General features: G+C 45.5%; 1 protein-coding gene across 5 annotated transcripts in view; it reads right to left on the bottom strand.

The window, feature by feature from the left end:
• The window catches only part of ctbp2l (C-terminal binding protein 2, like), a 115,679-nt gene that overhangs the window by 69,528 nt on the left and 21,151 nt on the right, over positions 1-25,000 (bottom strand). For 4 of the 5 annotated variants that reach the window (XM_053685003.1, XM_053685005.1, XM_053685006.1 and 1 more), the window contains exon 1: positions 1,771-1,926. The exons of the other annotated variant lie outside the window; for it this stretch is intronic. The gene's annotated coding sequence lies outside the window, so the exon portion shown is untranslated. Of the gene's footprint in view, positions 1-1,770; positions 1,927-25,000 lie in introns of those variants that run through there. 5 annotated transcript variants of the gene reach the window in all.

The raw sequence follows: 25,000 nt of genomic DNA, 5'->3' as shown, positions 1-25,000 counted from the left end.
TGAAAAGAAAAATCTGAATGAGACACTGGAGCATAAGTAGACAACTTAATTATTCATTATTAAGAGATTGAAGTGCTCCTGATAATAATAATAATAATAATAATAATAATAATAATAATAATAATAATAATAATAATAATAATAAACAGCACCGTTCTCACTTCAGGACCGCTCTACAATGACAAGAAACAAACAAAACCACAAAATAACGCTTTAACTCTTTTTATCAAAGGCCTGTTTCAGTCGTGTCCGTGTTTCACATCGAATCTGTTTGTGAGGGCACACTCCACAGTAGTTCGTAAAGGCTTATATGAAAATAAAGACCCTAAGGCTTAAAGAATTTGCGGTGTTATAACGTGATGGTGGAAGTCGTATACGGTGTTTTGCGAGCAAATAAGCTTTAATCGTGCTGCGTGTTTTATCTCTGTACCGGTGTTATTGTGGAGACGTGTGAACCCCCCCCCGTTCACCAGCAGCTGAACACAGAGTCGCGATACTCTACGCACAGAAACCCAATGGAGTCCCGACTCGTCTTATAACAGAACTGCTGCGATAAAATAACGAATCTTTTTATCCTGACTGAAAACGTCCGAGACGTCGATTTCCACGCAAACAAACAAACAAAAAAACCGCAAACAAACAAACGAAGAAAAAGCATGGACACGCATCACGCACGGGGAAATCCTTCACTCAGACTCGGGCCTGGCGCGCCGACAGGAAAGGCGACCAGAGAACAAATTTAAATACAATAAACAATAAAGCAGAAAAGAAACATCAAACATGCAAATTTAGGACAATATATATATATATATATATATATATATATATATATATATACACATACACATATATATATATATATATATATATATATACACACATATATATATACACATACACACACACATATATATATATATATATATATATATATATATATATATATATATATATATATATATATATATATATATATATACAGAATAAAAGAAAAAACTCCAGTGAAAAGCGCACTCTGAATCGGAACTGTATAAAGGTTTTATTTTTATTTTTATTCTTTACAGATTTGTGTTTTTTTGCTTTTATAAAAAAGGTGGAATTTATTGAAATGCATTATCTTTTATAACTTCTTCTTCTTCTTCTTCTTCTTCTTCTTATTATTATTTATTGCTGGCAGTTTGTGTGCAAACCTAAATACATGATCTTGCGTATCGTGTCTCCTCGAAACGCCTTCAATAACCGTTCACATCCACCCGAACCGCAGGTCATCAACCGCTCTGCCGGAAGAAACTCTTTCTGCGGCTATGAAATGTGTTCGCCGTTAATCAGAGTAAAGTTATATATATTTAAACTAATTAATAATTACTCAATAAACTGCACTCCGTTAACAATTGCCCCAAGCTGGCTTCACCGCACAAGGAATATTCCTGGATGTAACGGAATTAAAACGGCAGCAAACGCACAAGGTCTGTAGAGTAAATGCACGTTTTGTTCTCTTACGCCATCTTTAAACAGTGAAAGAGAAATAAACGATGAACAGAGGAAGAAGACAGAAGAGTATTCAACTGAAAGCGAAAAAACAAACAAACAAAAGAGTGAAGTGAATTGACTAGCCTGAGAAGAGGAGTCGGTGCTAGCGGCGCTACTCGCAACTCCCCACTCTGTGTCACGCAGCTGCTGCCAGAGAAAGAAAGAGGGACAGAGGGGAAAAAAAAAAAGACAGAAAGAAGAGAGAGAGGAGGTATTGATTTCCTGGCGTTTCTGGCCTACCATGAAGAGCAGATCTGTGCCGTTCCGAGTCTGGAAACCAGCTCCTTCGGACGCTTACAGGAAGGCCGAGGATGAGTCACAGCTTCCTGGTCCAGGAGAAAAAGGTGGCTCGGGTCCGTGGCATGCCCACACACCCACGTAAACCCCCCACCCCCTCCTCTCCCCCCCCGGAACAGCCTGCCAACTTTTCAGTGCAGTTCAGTCTGCACTGGGAGCAGGCCAAACAAAACAATGTGTTGATAAAGTCCAGGGCTGAGGGAAGACCACAAAGGAAGGGTTGTTCAGCTGCACACACACCGAACGCTAAAAAAAAGAGTGTTTTTAATATCAGCACGCACGCGGATTCGTTTTTTTTCTTTTCTTTTTCTCACGTGAATTCTTTAATACAATATATAAGCCTGGATGGTGGCTCCGTGACCTTTAACCTGCGACGCTGACACTGACCGCCCACAAAAGCAGGGTCTAATTTCGTCACCGTTCTGTCACGCTTCAACGGCTGACCTCGGGGGTCCAAATATTTACCTTCAATTAAAAAGAAACGCAGACCGCTCTACGTCCAAGGTCCGAGTTTGAGCGCTTTTTATCATCTTTTTTTTCCTTTCTGCGTCTTGTGTAACGTGTGTGAAGCCTGCCAAAGGAAACGTGCCAAGCAAACCTTTTTTGGGAGGAAACACAGCTTAGAAAGGAGTAGGACCGAGATCATTCTCTCTGTCAGAGCATGGTTTTTTTTTTTTTTTTGGCAGTAACTTTCCAGTACAATGCCCAAAAGGCTTTTGCGTAAAGCAAGACTTCCTTAAGGACACAAAGTCAAATAAATGTAGAATAATTTTACGTTTACATTCATTCATCTGGCAGGTTTACAAGTGGAGCAAGATCCAATCCAAGCACAGAGCGGAGATTCGGCACAAGTCCGTTGAAAGGCCCGACAGTGGCTCTCTGAAAGCCTGGGGGATTTATACCCGGGCGGTACCGACCTGCCGAGGACCGATTAATCAACCGAGACTTTTTAAAAAACCCGATGCCCAATGAAAACGTAACGCTCAACGTAAAACCGCCGAACTTTATTTTATTCACAGAAATAAACAGAACCCACTACCCCGCGAAAATGTGCTGGACTTTTTAAAAACTGAAATAAATATGAATATATACGAAGCATTCATACATTACATATTAAAGTAAATAAAGATATCCATTCAAACCGGACCTAAAAAGTTCAAAAACACTCCAAATAACAAATAAAAACAGAGACGTCCAAAATGAATAAAAAACACTTCAAATAACACGACAAAATTAGTCCGTGATGGTTTTTTTTAAATATAAAAAAATACAACGACAAAAAAAAAAACACAACTTCCAAAATAGTACGTGAGTAGAGTAACAAAGTACAATTACTCAAGTGTTATACCGTATATTATTCGATTAGGTTTTATTAATATATTTAGTATTCAGTTCTTTAAGTTACTAGCACAATTGACTAGCTATTAAACTGAATAAACTCCAAAAAAAAAAAAACTGTGTTCTTAAATGTGTTCAACTTGGAGGTAATGGGCGCCTGTGTAGCGTGCGCGTAGTGTGTTGGAATAGTTGGGGGAGGGGGGAATCCACAACACTGGAATAACGAGCTAATAGATGAATAATGGGATAATGTTTGTTAAAAGCCTGCGCTTGTACAGTGTGGGATATAACAGTGTTATACAGTTAAAACTGTCTCTAGCGGCAAAATAGTTTGAGAACTCCTATAGTAATGGACCTCGAGGCATCCGGTTCTTACTCCGAGGAATCTCGGAGACGCCGAGAACAACACGGCGGATCGGCACCGGCGGTACCTTACGGCAGGGAGATGAATTAAGGAAGGCTTGGGCGGCGGACGTGTCCCTTTCATATTCGGAGCGTTAGAGATCCTGGATCTTTAGAGGGATCGACGTGAACCCGCTCTCACTCCAACACACGCCAGGGAAAATCTCTCCACAGCTTGGTTCCATTCCCGGACCCTGAACGATCCCACGCCGGACAGACCCGTCGTCCCACCGCGTCTCCGACCGGCCGGTACGTTTCAGTGTGCGATTCCACTCGGACGTTCTCCCCGCTGCTTTAACGGCTAGGTAAAGGAGAACACCATTCAGGCCACGGTTAATAATGTTCTGCACTGCGGCGACACGATAATCCGTTCGAGACCTGACGCACGCCGCCTTTTTCCCGAGCAGCTAGCGGCGAGTAAAATACGTCCGGCGTCCTGCCTAACTTTTCACAGCTGCCTGAGCTGACCGAGCGGGTTTTAAATCAGACTTCGGGGAAGGACAGACCATTTCCTTTAACGGCACCTTTAAAGCATAACCTGGCGCAAAGCAAAGCTGGGAGGTGGGAGAGGGGAAAAAAAAACAAAACCCGGTGACAAATTACACTCGCATATCTGAGCGCAGCCTTGTGGATTAACTGCGGAATAAAAAGTGCTGATGACCAACAAAAGAGGAAAAAAAAACAGCTATTCATCGCTTTGGCACAGGGTCTAAACTCAGATGGCGTTGGGATAAACGCTGCGTTTGAGTTATTGCCCCGTGATGCTCTGGTGGCAGTTATATTGATAACACCCGGCGATTCGTTGGTGGTGAATTGATGAGAGAAGGAATAAAACTTCCAAGATAGGGGAACCGATGCCAAGGTTGAGACACATTGCGACGACAATGAAGAGGCTTTCCTAATACCCTTTTTAAGTTACAATACATTAACTCGGCAAATGAATTTTCGGCCGAGGCCATTTTCTACCGTGAGTAAGTACACGACGACTGAGGTAATCTCCAGAAATGATTTCCATTTTGCTCAATCGCGCATCGCGTGAAGCGAATACATCCTGTTCCGAGAGGCGCGAACTCTATCCGGCTTCCAACTCTGCTGAGTACGCCCTGTTAGACACGGCCATCCATTAGAACAGGACATTGTTCTGCATTCGGAGCATTAACAAGGTCTGGTTCTCTTGTGAATCCTGTAACCCACCCCCCCCCCGTCCCCCCCGTCCCCCCGTTCCCGTCCCCTCCTCCCCCTGCTCCCTGAGCAACAAGGCATCCAAACAAAGTGGCTTTCAACAAGCACAGGGTCAGCACGGAGGGCACGCGGAGGGGGGACCACGCCTGCCTGGATGCCAGGGTCAGTAAAAAGCCAGATGAATCATGGGAGCGCACAGCCGAGGCAAACGGCGCAGTAGCCCAGGGGTTAGGTCAATCCTGCTGACTATATGCCGAGCGTGAATACGAGACCCCGCACCCTCCGTTCCCCGTTCCAATCCAAAACATGACTAATCGCGTGCTTTGCTTTTTCTGGCAAAAGCTGTGTGTGTGATGTATGTAAGCATGGTCACATAGAAGAAGAAAAATACGGTGGAAAACGGTCGCATAATTTCGTCCAACGCGTCAACATGGCCGTCTCGAGCCACGGTGGCCTCCGTTTCAACTCGTGTGTCTGTGTGTACGCCGGGGTGTGTGTGTGTGTGTGTGTGTGGGGGGGGGGGGGGGGTTCGCTGGGTCAACATGCCTTTAATAGCAGTGAAAAGACTCGTCACGTCCCTAGGTTTGTTCACGTCGCCTGCCACAGAATGTCTCCTGCCTCAAAGGCAGGCTCGCTCGCGAGGTGACACTTTCCAAGTGCGCACGGTCTTCCAAATAAATCATCTCCATTCCAGTTACACCGAAAGCACAACCACCACAAAAAAAAAACACCTTTATTTGTTAATTTATTTATTTATTTTCAAACTTGGCACAAAAAGATTCCTGTGTATACCACATGCTGTTAAATTTGATGTAAAGATTTGCTTAAGGCACATTTCCACCGGTTGGACGATTTCTCCCGTTGCACGAGTGCAATAATAATAGTCACCACAAGGGGCTAAATGTCGCAACTTTTCAGCTTGTATCTCTCTGCAAATAGGAATAAACGTCGGACGGAAATAAAGCGCTAGGACGTACACTAGAAGGTCGTTTTCCTGATGCAGTCTGACGCTTCGGATTCTCACGCAGTGGCTGCGATTTTTTAAATAAAAAGTGCAATCTGAAATACCGCGAGGTCCAGAAGTCTACGACCTCTAAATGCTTCTATTTTACACGCGACGTGATCAGCAATGACGTGATTGGAGAGTAGAATCCTGAATCTCTTTCGGAGTATTTATTGGAGATTGTTGCCGGCGTTGTCGGTCTGGTTTACAGCAAGCATTCTCGATACGGTCGTCTTTTCCGCGGACAAAAAAATAGAAACGAGCTGTTCATTTAAAAAAAAATAATAATCCCAGACCTTCAGCGTGATCTCAGACCTACGGTATGTACGTCCATGACCAGGTTTACCAGCTCTATACTATACTACATACCTCCCAACTTTACAAATAAAGCTTAAACGTAACCCACGCTCCACTCCCGTTCCGAATCAAACCACGGTCGTACCTTATTTAACCATTTCCACCTGTTTCCTGTCTGCGTTCCGTACGAACCGAGCAAAACGAGAGTGCCGGATGAATCTCTGGCTCTCCTGAATGCTAACTAGGCTGTGGCTTTTTGACTCGGGGGGTTGAAGGGGGTGGGGTTCGAGCTCCGAGCTCGGCTATTGTCCGGACCTCCGGAGAAAAGCCCTTTTAAACCCTCACGCGGGTTTATTGTGCTCGAGTCAAGCGAGCGGGGACGTTTTTATTGGCCACCTGAAACCCGATACGGCATGAAATATCACCTTCTATACCAGCTTGTCTTTTAGCCAGATTAACTAGGGAAAGTAATGAAAAAAATACGACGCGGAGGTGAAGGAGACGAGGTAGAGGGCAAGATAGAGCGGCGGCGCTAATGGCCGAGCCGGCGATCCGTCCTCCGCACGTTCCACACGATGAATCGCGTGAACGGATTACGCGGATCGAGCGGCGCGATGGGTGGGAACGCATGAAGAACGCGACGACACGACGGCAAAATAAAGGAACTCGACGTTTCTATATCGTCCAATTAAACTTAACCGCTTCCCCTACTTCTCCCTCTCCAGGAGTGTAAAGCTGTCGGGCCGCGGCGCTGATTTATCCCGGCCGCACGCCGCTCCCGTCCCGACTATCGCACGCCTCCGATTCGTTCTTTTTCTTTTTTTGCTTCCTGTCTATTTCTTTCTGCTGTAAATGTAATGAGATTGCAGCAGAAGAAACCGCTGACTACGGTTAATTCCCTAATAACACAGAAAGCCAGGCACAGATGGACATTTTTTTATTTATTTATTTTTAAAATCCGTTATTTCGTAGGGCGTGCAGTAGAGGGTCAAGTTACTATTAAATTAAGGATTTCTCCACGGAGGTACAGTTTACACCGCGGTCACGTCAGACCTCCGTTACGCCGCTTGCCTCAGGAGATCGGCGTGGTGTGAATAAAACCGTCAGAAGGTCTACAAGGAGACGGCTCCGTGTATTTACCGTAGCACACACGGCACGGGGACACACGGCCACGCGCTAATTACTTTCCTCTTAAGACAGAGCGAGTTTACCCACCAACAAAGGTCAAGGATACAGGCTAATTGAGTTGGGATTTTAATTACAGTATGTTTATAACCTCTCAGAGACAGCGCAGCAGACATTCTCTGGCCCAGGGTGTGGATGGATTATTTGTGGAATGGAAACAAAAGGGCTGTAAATTGACCTTATTAAAGGTCTTCATGAGAAAAATAAATGAGGGGGAAAAAAAAAAAAAACCCCCACACGAGCGGAGAGAGCTAGCAAGGAGAAACGTCCGAGTCCATTAGCGAGGGCTGCAGGTGGACCGCCGGACCGATAAATGGACGCGCGGGTCAAACGAGACAGCAGCTGTCAGGTGTGGCTGTGGAAAACATTTATAACCGTCGTAAACAAGAGCGCACTTTTTAATCCGCCGCGTTTCCGTCGTGTCCTTGGTGCAGGGAGCTCGCTTCATTTCGGGACAATAGACCCGTGCAACCGATCCACTCGTACTTGCTTCCTGGCATCGGGTGGCCTCACTTCCTCCAACACTTGTATGCTAATTGACACGAGGCTCCGAATAAAAGACCGGCACCGGCGTCGTGCAAGGTTTATAAAAAATGGGAAAAACAAAACGGAAAACAAAAAATAAAAACCCCACACCGATGACTGACGGACGTTTCGGAGCGTGACCGCGACCCGAGGTGAAGTCTTTCGCCGTCTCTTCGTTTCTGTCTTGCGCTCGTTCATTAGGGAAAACCTGAAAGGTTTGGGATCTGCAGCGTAACGGCGAGAGCACCGACCGGTCTTAGCGAAGCATGTCAAATTAGGAAAACATAGCCACAGGGACTCATTAGCATGTAAGTCTGTGAGTGTTTGTTTATTTGGCATGCTTTTGATCCAAATCTGAATCGTTCAGCATGCATCACCGACTCGACGCTGCCTCACAAGTCCAGCCAGTCGCTTTTTATTATTATTATTATTATTATTATTACCGACGCACAACACTGCAGGAGAACGGCTTCTCCTCAAAACTAAAACACGGTGCTATGCTAATAATCAGGCACGGTCTGAGCCATCCATTTTGAAAGGTGGAGCTGGCGTACCTGTATCGGGTAGAATGTCCCGCAGAGGCGATCCTGAGGTGTTAACAGAACCTCCTTCGCTGTCGATTGTTCTCCTAGAACAGCAACGTGCGGTGTTTTATTCCTTACTTCTTCCTAGTGGCAGCCGAAAGCCTTGGTTTCGCCAACCGTCGTCAAACAAAAATCCTACATTTTTCTTCTTTAACGTGACGTATACAGTCATGTGAAAAAGTAAGTACACCCCATGGAAATTATTGTTTTTTTTAAAATTTTTTTTTACATATTTGGACAAGCAAACAATTGAAACAGTGCCTATTAATAACGGCAGATTATTGACATTTTGTAGTCATTTATATGAGCAAAAAAACAGATCAGTCACATGGGAAAAAAAAAGTAAGTACACCCCTACATTTATCACACCTTCAAATCCATATAATTCGAATCGGGTGTTGAAGATCGGGTGCCGGTGATTAGAACCTTCTAAGGGAGTGCAGGTGGAAGCGGTCTTATTTATACCCCTCTCATATCTACTTTAATGTCTGGTGTTCCCTTTGTTATTGAGGTGTGTGCTGTCATCATGCCAAGATCTAAAGAGTTCTCTAAGGCCTTCAGAAAAAAAAGTTCTGGATGTCTATGAGTCCGGCATGGGGTTTAAGAACAGCAACAAATTATTTGAAATACATCGTTCCACTGTACGGAAAATCACCTGCAAATGGTGCAGATTTCAAACGACTGCCGATTAGTCCAGAACTGGCCGTCCTAGCAAATTCAGCTCAAGAGCAGACCGTCTGATGCAAAAAGAAGTCTCCAAGGACCCCAAAATTTCATCACAGGATCCGCTAGTGAGTCTCACAACTGTTGGTGTGAAAGTGCACGCTTCTACAATCAGAACGAGATCGTACAGATTTGACCTGCACGGGAGGCGTGTCAGGAGAAAGCCTCTGCAAGACTACGGTTTGTCAGTGAGGATACAGGCAAAGACCAGGCCTTTTGGAATAATGTGCTCTGGACAGACGAATCAAAGATAGAGTTGTTTGGTCACAGTAACAGCAGACATGTTTAGTACAAAGACAGCTTTTCAGGAGAAGCACCTCATACCAACTGTGAAGCACGGTGGTGGAAATGTTATGGTTTGGGGTTGCTTCGCTGCCTCAGGGACCGGACAGCTTGTGTTCGCTGATTCAACTCTGAATTCTGCATCGTATCAAATACTTCTTGAAGATGTGAGACCATCTGTCTGAAAGCTGAAGATGAACTGAAAGTGGACTTTTCAACAGGATCATGATCCTAAGCACACGAGCAACTCCACCAAGGAACGGCTCAAAAAGAAGAAACGGAGGGTTACGGAACGGCCGAGTCAAAGCCCGGATTTGAATCCCATTGAGATGTTGTCGGGGCAGAACACGCAAGAAAACCCTCTAACGTCTTGCAGCTGAAAGAATATCGCATGGAAGAGCGGTGAGAAATTCCAGCAAGTCTGATGGACAGTTATACAAACCGCCTACAAGAAGTTATTTCTGCTAAAGGAGGCAATACTAGCTTCTGAGGCCAAGGGTGTACTTACTTTTTCCACAGAAGAATATCACATCTATTGATATTTCTGTTGAATAAACTAGTTCCCCTTGTGGTTTCGTTCGAGTACATCGACTCCATTAACAGGTCCTGTTGACCACGTCGGCTCGTCCAAAAAGCCACCAATTTCCCTGGGGCGTACTTATTTTTTCACGCGACTGTATCCGACTTCATTTATTACTATGATGCATCGATTTTCGCAATGTCGATATCATACTAGCCCGGGGCAAGTGAAAGTTTTTGTTTTGTTTTGTTTTCGACTAGCATGGCTAGCAGGATGACGTGACAACATAAAAAATAAATAAATAAATCGAGCTCGGGTTTTAGTCAGGTTAAATTTCATTTCAAAGTAAACGACGACGTGATCGACGTTTCTGTCTGTTTCCTCGACACTCAGAAAAACATTCTGGATTTCATTACGAAATATAATATTATCAGCCCAAATCCCGAGACGTACCACTGGGGAGAACGTTACTAAACTGTTACACCGAGTAACATTCAGACGAACGTTTTAAACCAGGAAGTGAAATAAATCCGCCTGAGCTCCTCCGATCCGGTGCCGTTATTCACTCGGGACTCAAAATCAGGATGTTCGCTATTAAAATCCCGACGATTAAAAATGACTGCTCTATAAAACAGAAATAACTTTATTATGATTATATCATTTAGACTCTTCTCGTCTCACGTCTCTCTCCTACTGAGCCCAGACTCAGACTCCGAGCAGGCGTCAATTTCCTGCTGCTCAACAGCCCACGCTGCCCGCCGTAACACCGACGAAGTGTCTCCTGGTTGCTATGGCGAGCTCCTTCACTGTTGCCATGACACCACCTCTCTTCTCCACCCTTGTGTGATGGCATACCTGGACATTGATGTGTGTGCTACACCCACGCTCCTCTGCTCTCCGGTTCAAAGGAGCTGGAACATCAAAGCTCATGGATCTTTTGAAAACAGTCAAGCAAATAATCCTTTATTTAAAAAAAAAAAAAAAAAAGACAACAACAACAACAACAACAACAACAAAGATCAGCCAGCGCTTTCTTCACCGCGATATCTCAGCCGGAGTGACGGCACGAGAACTTCCAGAGCATCCAGCGTTCCTGTCATCCAGACCTCCTCTTCAGACGGGATCGGCTTCCTCACACGGGTGGATCACACGTCTATACTGTACGCCGTACCTGTGCTACAGTAGGGACTCCACAACGTGACGGAAAAACCCCCGTAAAGCGTCGCAGCTCCGACACGTCCGTATAAAAACGTCACGTATATTGCAACGTTCCCAGTTTTGCAACAACAAAGTACAGAGAAATATGATATTTTATTGCAGACGGGATATACTGAACATTACCCGGAGTCATGTCTACTTCTCATTTTACAGACAGCGCGTCTCACTCGGCTCCCTCGTTCAGTAGTTCAGGGCTCCGATCAGGGCGTCGGCCATTTTAAGTTCCGTCGCAATCGCAAAATCGTTCCGGATCAATCATCGATGGTCATTATCCTCCCTTACCGGAAGTGACGTCACGCTTTCTGAAGCCTCTCGGCTTGAGACAAAATGGCGGACGGACTCCGAGCCGACACCGACTCCATCTACAAGCGTAAGCGGCGTGTCATCGTCGTCGTCGCGGCTCTCAAATGATTACTCACGTTAGCCGCTTTTAAACTTCTCTGACTATATATAAGTTCTACATATTTGTTCTATATATTAGTTCGTTCGAGTCTAACGACTTTTAAGACTTTATTGATTTAAATTTTAAAATAAATAAATAAACAAATCCATTATAGCTAGCCTACGGTTCTACTACGACGACGTTCCGTGACAAAAGCTGAAGTTTTACGACGCGGGTACGCGGTTAAAAACGTAGCGAGCGCCGGGGTCTTTACCAGCGCCCCGACTCGTATACACCGTAGACCGATTCACCGACCGGGGAGCTGATCGGGATACCTACTTTCCTCACTTTCAAACGAACACAAGGTAAAATCAAAATAAAGCATTACTTTATTACGATGAAATTTGCCATCGGTACCAGACACGCTAATAAATAAATAAATAAATAAATAAATAAATAAATAAATAAATAAAAATCTCTGCTGGATATTTAGCACGCACAAAATATAACACAGTCCTATTAATAATAAGAAACTCGCTGTTCAAAAAAATAATTACAAAAAAAATAAATAAATAATTAATGGATTTTTTTAAAACACCTTTGCTTTTTTACACCTACATGGAAAAACAACGGCTCGTCAGAACGCGTGTGGATGTGTAGGTGGTCGTAATAGATCTGCAGAATGCATTTGTCACACGGGGAAAGGAATGAATCACGCCTCGAATGTAGTCGTGTAGCTGTTTATACTTCTGCGAGGAATTCAATTAGTGACCAAAACAAACAGAAACCGCGGCGGCCATTAGTGAGTCCGTGCACGCGGCCGACAGACACGTCCTTCCCACGGTCGACCGGACCTGAAGTGCACAAACCTCGACGTGTTCATTTTCCCCTCGGAGCAGAAATTCCCAGATCTATCCACACGCACAGGGCTGCTGGGGTTTTTTAAGAGGACCCCGTCCGGGTAAACTCGGGACCGGAGGCTGTGATGGATTTTCCCCGATCTACAGTACACGTTCCGGCATGAATACGGAGAAGACATCGAACGAACACAGGTGTCAGAAGGCAGGAGAGACAGATGGATTATGGGGGAAGGAAAATAAAACTCGTTATACAAATCACATGCGCTGGGTTCAGTTCAAAAATAACCAGGACCTAATAATAATAATAATAATAATAATAATAATAATAATAATAAAATAATTCACGATCATGCAACTAGTCTAGAGATCAGTTCTGGCTGGTACATGAGTAGTTTTGGGGTAAATGAGAAGATTTAAAAGGACTTTTTTTTTTTTTTTTACTCGCTGACTCCGCCCCCATTTCCACGCATGTACGCAAAGTTAGAGTTAGCATTAGGAAGGATCGTCATGACCGTCGTCACGTCCGAGCGCACTCGGACACTGGATCGTTAATCAAGTCACAGCTGTACCAAGATACGGAGGGGCGTCGGGGGCGTGTCTATAAAACGACTGACGGTGGCCGATTTCCCAAAGCGGGTTAATTCGCGTCCACAGATAACAGTCCAAAGGTTTATTTCTTATCGTTTCTACATAAACATTATTTGTATAATGTATGAAAAATACCGAGTATTGCATCTTTAAATAATTCACTCGTGTACACTAAATAAAAAAGTTTCATCAAATGTAACGACTAATCTTACCGTGATACCCGGGTGACATCGGGATGGTGAAAGTATCACATGATGTATTATATTTTTGTTGCATCATCCAGCACCAATTTGGATTTAAAACGCAGTTTTACGATGCAAAAGTTTGCATCCCTCACGTAATCGATAAAGAGAGCAATACAGCGTCACGCCGTCTCCAGAAAGCAGGTATTTTAATAAAACCAGCTCGTTTAACCGTGATTCGATCAGACGGAGGCTTCACGTCTGAAAGAGTCGAGCAAAACAAATCACAGTAACAGGAAGCGATGTTTTAAAAAGGTTTACAGATGGATAATAATCGGTACGACGGTATCACCGGGGTCAGTATGGCGTGATCTATACGGTACGCTAGACTAATGAATACGGCATGAGCGTGACTTTATTCACGGCGAAGTCATCACACGATACAGCTGCAGACCGACTGAAGTGTTCTCTCGGAAGCACCCTGCGAGCGCCGCCAAGCAAAGCGCCGGGTCTAGCGGCGTTTAAGTGACATCGCTAATATTTAGCACGGCTCTGAGTGACGGACCGCGGAGGCTCGACTGCCGCTCGAGTACGTTCTCTCGGTCACGTCTCATTCAATCGAGCGCTGGAGACCGAGAGTGCTGCGTCTGAGCGATGTCGTGCCGCCATACACACAGCAGTCACTTACAGGGTGGCTCTGACTCACGGCTAGACAGACAGACAGACAGACAGACAGACAAGTGTGACCTTGTGGAGAGAAAAAAAAGCGCCATGCTAATTGGGAAAGCTTGGAAAGCTCAAGCAGTCGAGCGTGATCCAGAGTCAACAATGTGATTTACGCGGCGTTCTCTCGCTCGTGTTTGTTCGTAAACAAACACGGAGACCTCGTTCGAACTGAACCGAGAACGTGTTTTAAACACATACAGACACGGACAACAGGAGCACGCTCGCTGGAAAAGTTCACCGAGGGTGCGTCCGTGCGTCCAGACCGTGCAATTAAACGAAACACAATCGAACGTACTTCCAGACTTCATTCCATCACCGGCTCAACAACAACAACAACAAAAATAAATAATTAAAGAGGAGGTTTTTATCTGTAGAGAAATCTCTGCTACTCTACTCTCTCTGCTGGGGCTCTGGAAATGATAACTTATTGAGGATTTATAAAGCGCTTTACATAGTTTGGGGGTGGGGGTGGGGTGGGGGGGGGGGGGGGATCTCACGACGGCAACCATAGTGCAGGGGGGGGGCATGACAGAGAAGGCCCATTGGAGGAATCTCACACCCCTACTCTTTTAGGAGAAGTGTCCTGGGGGTCAGAACTTCGGTTTAATGTCTGATCTGAAACACGCTGCTGTTTTTACAGTATAGTGTCCCTGTAACTATGCCGGGGCATTAGGACCCACACGGATCACAGGGTGAGCGCCCCCTGGTGGCCGCACTAATACCACTTCCAAAAGCAACCGCAGTTTTCCCCAGGAGGTCTCCCATCCAGGTACTGTCCAGGCTCAACCCTGCTTAGCTTCAGTAGGAAACCAGGCGAGAACTGCAGGGAGATACGGCTCTGTTAGTGCGTCGCTCATGTTTTTCATATTTCTTAAATAAATATTCTAGGTATTATTAACGAAACGGACTCTAGTTTGTACCGCATCAGCACTGCATCCAGGTTCGTAGCAGGTTCTAGTAGCGAGTCCAGCGAACTCGTCTGATCTTTCTGGAACGTAGCAAACCCAAAAACCAAGTCTGATAAAGCGTTAGCCAGTCCGTACAGGATTTCTCTCGGAGTATTTTTCTGACCGCGGCAACCAAAAACGCTCGATTTTTCGGCGGCTTTTTAAAAAAAAAAAAAAATGGGGAAAACTACTCGTACTCACGAAACCGCGATCGCACCGAATAGGTTTCGCGCGCTCTTTCGCAGTGATGTTTGTTGATAAATGAGACCTTTTAGCTGTACTCGTGTCCGACGCGCGTGGGTCTTGGACCGGATCCGCGGGAGATCTGCGGTTATTTCGCAAAAATCGCGAGCTCCTCCGAAAACTATCCTGGAGGGACTGGTTATTAGAGACGGTTCCCCTGCTTACGTTCAGACAGAAAGCTTTCCAGAAAGTTCCACAGGGCGTCCGTACGGGACCCGGTATTAACTCGCGAGACGTCGCGGAGGATGAAGAATCTCAGGAGTGGAATAAAGGTTATGTAGTTGTTATGATCCGTGAATGAATAATGACTCGAGGCAGTCGGGCATAGCGGTGGGGTTCACATACTGAAAGAAAAAATCCAAATACAAGTCTATTTTCAGCATTAAACGTCCAGATACAGACTCTGTGTGGCACATGTACTCCAAGAGGTGGGTGTGAAGGGTAGGAGGGGGTAAAATGCACTTTGTTGGCATTTTTTCCCTCTGCACTAGGCATGCGAGGGAGTAGGAGGACAATGGGACAATGGACGCCCCTCTCCAGCTCAGGTTAATAGATGCTTTCCAGCAGGCCTTCAGTTTGGCCCGGTGGAGGTTAATTATACACAGGACTCCACTGACAGGCGGCCAAGTTGATTTTATGTAAATTTGCCGTAATGGCCCTGTGGCTAAAATAACACTAAATCCCAAGGGCAAGAGAGAGAGAGAGAGAGAGAGAGAGAGAGAGAGAGAGAGAGAGAGCGAGGCTGGGTAAATCCTAGAGCACAAATTTCATCCCTGTTCTGGTTGCGATACGCCGGTCCTGACAGGTACGCGTCGCGAGGACGAATCTGCCATCTCTTTCCATATCCGTGGCTCTCGTAAACAAGCTTCTGCACGCACCCTGGGAAAAATCAATTTCCCAGCAGTAGATTACCGAGGAGAAACAATACGAAGCCGCGGGACAGAGCCTGGCGGTGGAGAGAATTAATTACGGCAGAAGCTTCCTGCAGGTCCGTGTAGTTTCAAACAGACAGCGTTTTCCTCTCTTGACATAACTGGTTCATCTGAAAAGGACTCGGAGCACTCTGTGAAAAACGAAAATCCACATCTATTCAAAAAAAAACAAAAAAAAAAACACACGAGACCCCCTCTGGGAATTTCTGACACCTCGTGAGGCAATCTGTTGTCTGCAATTTGACACCCATTTGCGTAAGAAAAAAAAGAAAAGAAAAGGAAAAAAAAAAAGGGATACATATTTATCGCGGGGACTCCGTGACGGACGACGGCGCGCCCGGCGTATGCTCGAAAATCATCTCGGCGCCATAACGCCATCGTAAGATTAAGCCCTCGAGACGGATATTTTCATCCACGGCTTTTCCCGCTCCCTTATCTCCATACTCGAGACACCTCCTGTACCTCTGAAACGCTTGGCTGATTCCACAGTGTCTGTGGAAGGAGGAAGAGGGGAAGAGGGGAAGGGAAGGAGGAGGGAGTCGATTTCGAATTCTGTGCAACGTGCCCCGGAGCGGTTTGCGGTACTCAGAGGGACATGTTGTTGAACAGATGCAACAATACTCCTGGATCAGATAGAGATGTTCGAGCCGTGTTGAGAGATCAGAGGAGTGGAAACGAGCCACGCTGAGTAATCGGAGAAGATAAGACTAGCGAGGCGCGCCGCTCCAGAGGATAAACGAGTCGAGGACGCTATGGAAAGCTGGTTCAAAGACTCCGGCTTCGTGGAACTCGGGCAGAAGAGGCGTTCGCGCGTACGGGGCGAGACAGTGACTTTAGCGTGGTTCGGATCGCAGGTGCACTGTGAGGTAACACGCTTAGCCCAGTCAGAGGAGCTTCCTGAACTCAAAGAGGACCCGAAGGAACGACTGTTTCTAGCTGCTGTAGTGCAAGCGAGAGAAGGAATTCTTTGGAACTTTAAATGTAACTACAAACGGATAAAAGTATGACGCTCTTTAGTAAATAAAAGATTGCCAAATTTCTGTGGTATAAGAAGAATAAAAGACTTCAGGAGATATGGGCTGGGAAATACGACGATATAATATTATGACATTATGACCATGGCGTAAACATTCCTGAGACATCGCGGGTATCGTCGCGTCTTTCCGAGATCAGACATGAGCCTTCTGATTGCCGACTCTGCTTAAAAATTTAGCACCGATATAATATGTTCACAGTTGATCATCTTTTCTTTTTTTTTTTTCCAGTTTTCAACTGCAGTCGATCTAACCTCCAAAGAGTAATTTCATACCGTGTATCGTTAAAAAACCCCCCAAAAAACGCCCCTGTGCACAAAAACTCCATGAAGACGTGGTGTGAGAAGGTTGGAAGAAGGTAGAAGAACGTGAGTGTCCTGCACAGAACCCTGACCTCAACCCCACCGAACACCTTTCGGGATGAACCGGAACCGGAGTCTCGTCACATCAACATCGGCGCCTGACCTCAACCTCGCTAACGCTCTTGTAGCCGAACGAACACAAATCCCCACGGCCACGCCCCAAGTTCCCCAAAGCCACGCCCCAAAATCTACTGGAAAGACTTCCCAGAAGAGTGAAAGAGATTATTCAAACGGCTAAATCTGGAACGGGATGTTCACCGTGTTCAGATCCTCATACCCCCCCCCCCCCCCCCCCCCCCCGATGGCGAGCCTTCCTCGTGTGGATGAAACGAGCTTAAAGAAGAAGTTGTTGGATTTTTTTCCCCCTGTACTTCCCATGTTACACCTCTTAAGATCTGAATCCTGTTTTATGTGAACCATTCAGTGGAAATCTGTTTGCGGAAATACGCTGGGGGGGGTGGGGGTGGGAGAAAGACCTTCCGAGTTGAATGGACGTGTCAGTACATGGGTGTACGGTTACGCTTCCTATCTCATTACCGATGAAATGGATTCATTTTAATGAGGTTTCGGGAGGCGAGAGCCCAGACCCACGGACGAGCACGCTAGGATAATTACAGAACTTTTACTTTTAACTACTACGCGTAATTACTGCGCTCGCAAGATCCCGGTCTGTTTAAACGCAATACTTTGCAATAACGGATGTAATCGTCACGCAGGGACGTCTAGAACTGGTCGAAAAGGAACTTTAATTGCACGCGGTTTGACGTTGCCCATGTTTCAGATCACCGACTACCCCATTCCGGTTTAATAAAGCCGTACGGTCGGTGTGAATTATTTACAGTCCCGAGCGCTCCCTCCGCAGCCCCTGACTTCCCAGCGCTCGTCTGGGTCGACGTCCCCTCCGGCGTATCAATCCCCAGAGAGCGACAGCCGCAGAAAACAACGTTTCGGTATCCGGTACCTCTCAGCCCCGAGTCTAATGGAGCCGACTGCTTCTCACAACAGGGGCAGTGTGTCCAAACCCCCCAGAGGCGCGACTGAAACCTCCAGCCTGGTGAACTGCAGACACGGCTGTCGTAAAAAGTCCTGTAAACGATTAACCACGCGGCGTTTAACTATAAAACCTGTTCTGCCAGACAATAACCGGAGGAACACCCACAAACACTGGCTATGTCGAACACGTTCTCATAAAACACCCTGAAATCCCCCAGTAAACTCCCATGTGCACATGTTCATAAAGACTCTACTTCAAGGATTATAATTCTCTAAAAGAAACGAGAGTATCGCGTTTAAAAAGAAAATTCTCATCAAAGAATCACCCAGGGACTTTACCGCCGATGAATTTTTTACGTTAGCGTTACATTCGGATCTCACGTTAAGAGTCTGGCTTCTGTTCACCTCGGAAAAAAACCTCCAATCACAACAGAAAGAAACAAAAAAAAAAGTGTTCGTTTCACTGCATTCGCAAGCAGCGTATTGTCTGAAACTCAGCGACTTCGAAGATGACTTAAGCTCCGCCCACGCCACCATCAGGCCAATCCCTGAAACGCACATTTCTCAAAATCTCCAAACAATCCTTCTCTTATATTCAGAACCAAAACCTATTCAGTGATCTGCGCTCGTGAAGCGGTGCCTGTTCAGTTACTTCTACGCATAATTAATAAAGCGATCGAGAAGGAATTCCCCGCCCACCAGGTCTTAAACTGGAAAAATGATCTTTTTTTTTTTTTTTATAAACACGGCATGGTGTTTTGATAACTAAATAGTAAACGAACTATGAAAGCGTCTTCACAGCGCCTCTGGGCAACGTGAAAAGACGAGGGCTTTCGCAGAAAAAAAAGTCTGGAAATTTATGCATTTTTAATTAGGCGAATTTTCATTTGTGGAAAATTTTTTGGATCATAGAATTTTTATTGAAAATTTACATAACACCCCACCCAACAACCACAACAAACAACCACAGCCAAAACCAAAAGGGGTAAACAAAAAAACAATAAACAAACAACCAAAGAAGAAAAAAACAAAAAAACAAAAACAAAACCAAAAAAACCCAAAACAACAACTATTTGTGGAAAATTAACTGTCATCGCTGTTGTTGTATCATTTGTTTTTTTTTTAAATTAATAACTAAAAAACGATCCTGTTCCGATGTAGTCTCACCTCCGCAGCCGTAACCTATGAATTTTACAACCGAAGCTTGCTTACGTTTACGTCGTCTCGCTTTTGTTCCCTTAAGAGATAAGTCTCAGTACGTTATAAAAGATAAAACGGCGTCTCCGGAGCGGTGACGTCGACGTTCACGCGACACACTACTAAAAACGACTTCACGGCATTATCGCTCTGCTTGGGAATTTTCTTCATGTGCTATTTATTAAGGCAGATGTTGTCATTAGATCTCGGCGCTGTGAGATTCTCGATTCTGATTGGTCGGAACGTACTGATTAAGTTCCTATAACAAATCGTAGGTTTTGCGCACGCGGTATGCACGTTACGCACATTCACACCACCTTTTGACGCAGGTCCTGTCCGTCTGTAAGCGTAGCGCGACTGCTATCGTCGTAGTCGGTGCACTGGATAATTTGTGGTCACTGCACTGTCTGACCCTGCTGCACTCTGTCTATGTTGAACTGTAGGCTAAAATGTTATCCCGTCTAGAGTAACAGCTCACTCGCAAGGACTTGAACGCCGGATGCTTCACGTAAATGTGCGTAATCGTTGATATGGCGACGCTTTCTGTGAGGAGATGTTTATTAAGCATTTATGGAAGGAGTCTCCAGCGTCAGCGCTTTGTGACAGTCAGAGTTTACATGCTGTAACTGCGTTTTCCGACTTCTTCAGGTGACCTGACGGGCTTTTAAAGGAACAATGGAAAAACGATACCCCCCCCCCCCCAGTAATAAATAATATTATGTATTATGTTCATACTTTTCCAGGTTTGGAAAAGCTTCAAAACTTTCAGGATGTGCACACGAACTCTATAGTAAATGTTAACAGGCGATAGCTCTGAATGTCTACGATTAGGTTGAGCCCGAGGTTTCGCCTGTAAAGACTGCGTTTGTTGTTCAAAATAAGGATAAACCAACATAAGGACCATAAAGTGTGGAGAAAGAACGGATCTGCTCACGATCCAGAACATACAAGCTGATCTGTGGAACATGGTGGAGGTAGCGTCACGGCCTGGGCTTGCACGGCCGCTTCTGGAACATTCTCACTGATCTTTACTGATGATGGACTCATGATGGAGCAGCAGAATGAATTCAGAAGTTTACAGGAACTTCAGGGGGAACTTCATCGTGCAGCAAGACAACGATCCGAAACGCACTTCCACCTCGACACAGGACTTCATCACCACACCTTCACCCGACTGATCAGCGTCTCCCCTCCTGAAGAGGAGACTGAAGGGAGAAACCCCCCCGAAACAAACAACACCTGAAAGAATCTGCGGGAAAATCCTGGAGAAGCTTCACAGAAGAAGAACCTGACAGTTTGAAGATGTCACTGATTCGCAGGATTGATGCAGTTCCTGCAAGCGAGGGATACGCAACCCAATATTAAGCGTTATTTACTGTAAGACGGTCTGTTCCGATACTTTTGCTCACCGAAAAATCGTGCGGTCCGCCTCTCCGAAGGTGCCGTGTTCCGAGTCGTTTAACACGTCTAGATGTGAATATCGGGAAAGGAGAGCCGAAGTTCTGATCCGTCGTCTCGTATCCATCTCCTGCTCCGATACCCAAACGTCTTCAGTGTACAGCACAAACAAAGGAATCGTCCCAGCTGTCCCAATACTTTCGAAAGGGGACCGTATACGTTGTTTGATCCCATCCCCCTTGAACATTTTTATAAGTATGAGCTTAAACCTGAGGTGTTTTTTTTTAAATTCTTCTTTAGAATGAAAAAAAAAGCACAAACAAAACTTTTGTTTCCCAGAAGCTTGGAGCTTTTATCTTTTAGCCTTGTGCGCTGTTCCAAACTATTATTTCCCCGCAGCCCACTCCAGTCATTGTTATGAAAGAGGTGCGTCTGACCAGGGGTGAAAATGAAAAACAGCTCTCTTGATACTGCAGCCAATTCTTGTTTTCCATTTCAGATCTTTCCATCTACGCAGGGACTTGGCTGGCATAATCAGAGACTATTCAGCTCAGGAAAAAAAAAAAAAACCTGAGGTCAAAACAAAGTCTCCTCCAACCGAGCTCCAGCAGCGAGGGAATGGATTGCGGCTGTTTTTTTTTTTTGTTTTTTTTGCAGACATTCACTTTTTTTTCCTCCAGCGAGCAACAAGGAGAATGTTATTAAAGGTGGCTTTGTGTGAGCAGCTATGATGAATATTGATACAGAGACACAGAGGCAAGGTTATTTTTACTGGAGCATCGCATCTCATCCGGCTTCTCTTCCTCGGCACCAGCTTCAACGTTTTTACTGATCCAGATCAAAATAAAAATATACACACGCACACACACACACACAAATAAATATAAATATGCATACTGTACAAAACGGCTCGCTTTAGCTTACAAGTTTACAGAAAGGTGAAGAACTTTTTTAAAAACATGTAAATTTTTATGGTGCGTCTACATAACGAGTGAAAACGCAGCGTGACTGAATCGGTGAGTGAAGGAGGTGTGGCCTATATACCTGTCAGAGTAAAGAAGGTGTGGCTTATATACCTGTCAGAGTAAAGAAGGTGTGGCCTATATACCTGTCAGTCACAGTAATGAAGGTGTGGCCTGTATACCTGTCAGTCACAGTAAAACAAGTGTGGCCTATATACCTGACAGTCACGGCAAAGAAGGTGTGGCCTACAAACCTGTCAGTCACAGTAAAAGAGGTGTGGCCTATATATCTGTCAGTCACAGTAAAAAAGGTGTGGCCTATATATCTCTCAGTCACAGTAAAAGAGGTGTGGCCTACATACCTGTCAGTCACGGCAAAGAAGGTGTGGCCTACAAACCTGTCAGTCACAGTAAAAGAGGTGTGGCCTATATATCTCTCAGTCACAGTAAAAAAGGTGTGGCCTATATATCTCTCAGTCACAGTAAAAGAGGTGTGGCCTACATTCCTGTCAGTCACAGTAAAAGAGGTGTGGCCTATATTCCTGTCAGTCTTGGAATAGAAGAAGTGGCCTATACACCTGTCAATCACAGTAAAAGAGGTGTGGCCTATATATATATATATATATATATGTCAGTCATGGAAAAGAAGGTGTGGCCTATATACCTGTCAGTCACAGTAAAAGAAAATGATAGCCTATACACCTGTCAATCATAGTAAAAGAGGTGTGGCCTATGTACCCATCAGTCAAAGTAAAAGAAGTTGTGGCCTATATACCTGTCAGTCAAAATTTTAAAAAAGGTGTGGCCTATATACCCATCAGTCAAAGTAAAAAAAGGTGTGGCCTATATACCTATACATCAATCTCAGTGAAAGGGGCATTGCACATACACTTGTCAGTCTTAATAAAGGAGACTTAGACTTTTTGTCTGCCAGTCACAGTAAAGAAGGTGTGGCCTATGTACAGTACCTGTCAGAGTGACAGGATTATACATCACTCCTTGACACCCTTTTAATGTTTTTACAGTACAGAATTGTTATAGTGCATCAGTTCACATCAAGCCTAAATGATCCTGATTTAAATGCATTCCTCACACATGGAGGCTGTACTGAAGCCTGAGGTGAGGCTGTACCCCTGACTACAGCAACTTCCTGCTGAATAACACTGCACTAGAGCAAGCAGGATCATCATCTTCTTCATCTTCTTCATCCTCAGCAAGTCCACTCATGTTCATCAGCACATTTCACACACGCTAAAGAAAAACAACAACGTTCACAACTCTGCAAGTCTGAAGAACACGCCTGTCTCAGGGGACGGGGAGTTCAGCAGAAAAGTGGACAGAAAAACAGCAGATGGTATGATCCAGGTGGAGAGGGGCATGCTGGGTAATTTAACATCCCATTACCCGTGTTCGACATGACAGACACAGCGAGGGTAAAGGCGAAAACACACCGGAGTTCTGTGTGTTGTGTTTGCGGTAAACTTACTGCAGATGTTTTTTCTGTTTTCATAACAGGTTAAGTGTCCACACACACACACACACACACACACACACACACACACACACACACACACAGCTGAACACCTGCCAAATCTGCTTCCTGGAGGTAAATATGGCACAGCGCTCAGTAACTAAGACATCAGCACTTGCAGGCATACACACTCCTCACACACACTCCAGATCCCTCTCACACACACACACACCAGATCCCTCTCACACACACACACCAGATCCCTCACACACACACACACACACACACAGACACACACACACACACACACACACACTCCAGATCCCTCACACACACACTCCAGATCCCTCACACACACACTCCAGATCCCTCACACACACACTCCAGATCCCTCACACACACTCAATCCTTCACACACTCCAGATCACTCTCACACACACTCCAGATCACTCTCACACACACTCCAGATCACTCTCACACACACTCCAGATCACTCTCACACACACTCCAGATCACTCTCACACACACTCCAGATCACTCTCACACACACTCCAGATCCCTCACACACACACTCCAAATCCCTTACACACACACTCCAGATCCCTCACACACACACTCCAGATCCCTCACACACACACTCCAGATCCCTCTCACACACACACACACTCCAGATCCTTCACACACACACACTCCAGATCCCTCTCACACACACACACACTCCAGATCCTTCACACACACACACTCCAGATCCTTCACACACACACTCCAGATCACACACACACACTCCAGATCACTCTCACACACACTCCAGATCCCTCACACACACACACTCCAGATCCTTCACACACACACACTCCAGATCCCTCACACACACACTCCAGATCCCTCACACACACACTCCAGATCACACACACACACACTCAATCCTTCACACACACTCCAGATCACTCTCACACACACTCCAGATCACTCTCACACACACTCCAGATCACTCTCACACACACTCCAGATCACTCTCACACACACTCCAGATCACTCTCACACACACTCCAGATCACTCTCACACACACTCCAGATCACTCTCACACACACTCCAGATCACCCTCACACACACTCCAGATCCCTCACACACACACTCCAGATCACCCTCACACACACTCCAGATCCCTCACACACACTCCAGACGAGGGTACCCTGCAGTGAAAATTTCGGACTGTAAGCTCTGACATTACTCCTGTGTCCGTTTGTTAATTTCCCCTGGAAATGATCACAGCTTTTTCAGACCTTTCAGAAACCCATCGACGTCCTCCGAGTAAAACACAACGCGTACACTTCATCACGAGATCATCTGCCCACACTGCGTCTCCGATCCGACCGCGTCCCGCTCGTGATCACGGTCACGACACTGAAGGTAAACCCGAAACCGGCTCTGCAGCGTGCAACGTGACGCACGCGACCGCGACCGTCACGCTTCAGCGGACGATCCGGACTCACCTCAGAGACTAAAAGCACAGACGGTTATCTTGTAGAAACACACTGCTGCCGGAACACCGCCTGCAGAGTCTGTTCACGTGCAACCCGAGCGGCGAGGTGAATCGTTATCCACTAACCCTTACAAACACAGCGCCATCTACAGC

Source organism: Ictalurus punctatus, chromosome 13 (assembly GCF_001660625.3).
Source record: "Ictalurus punctatus breed USDA103 chromosome 13, Coco_2.0, whole genome shotgun sequence".
Taxonomy (NCBI): domain Eukaryota; kingdom Metazoa; phylum Chordata; class Actinopteri; order Siluriformes; family Ictaluridae; genus Ictalurus; species Ictalurus punctatus.
Note: the sequence above shows the minus strand (reverse complement) of the source record. Positions and strands in the feature narration are given on the sequence as shown.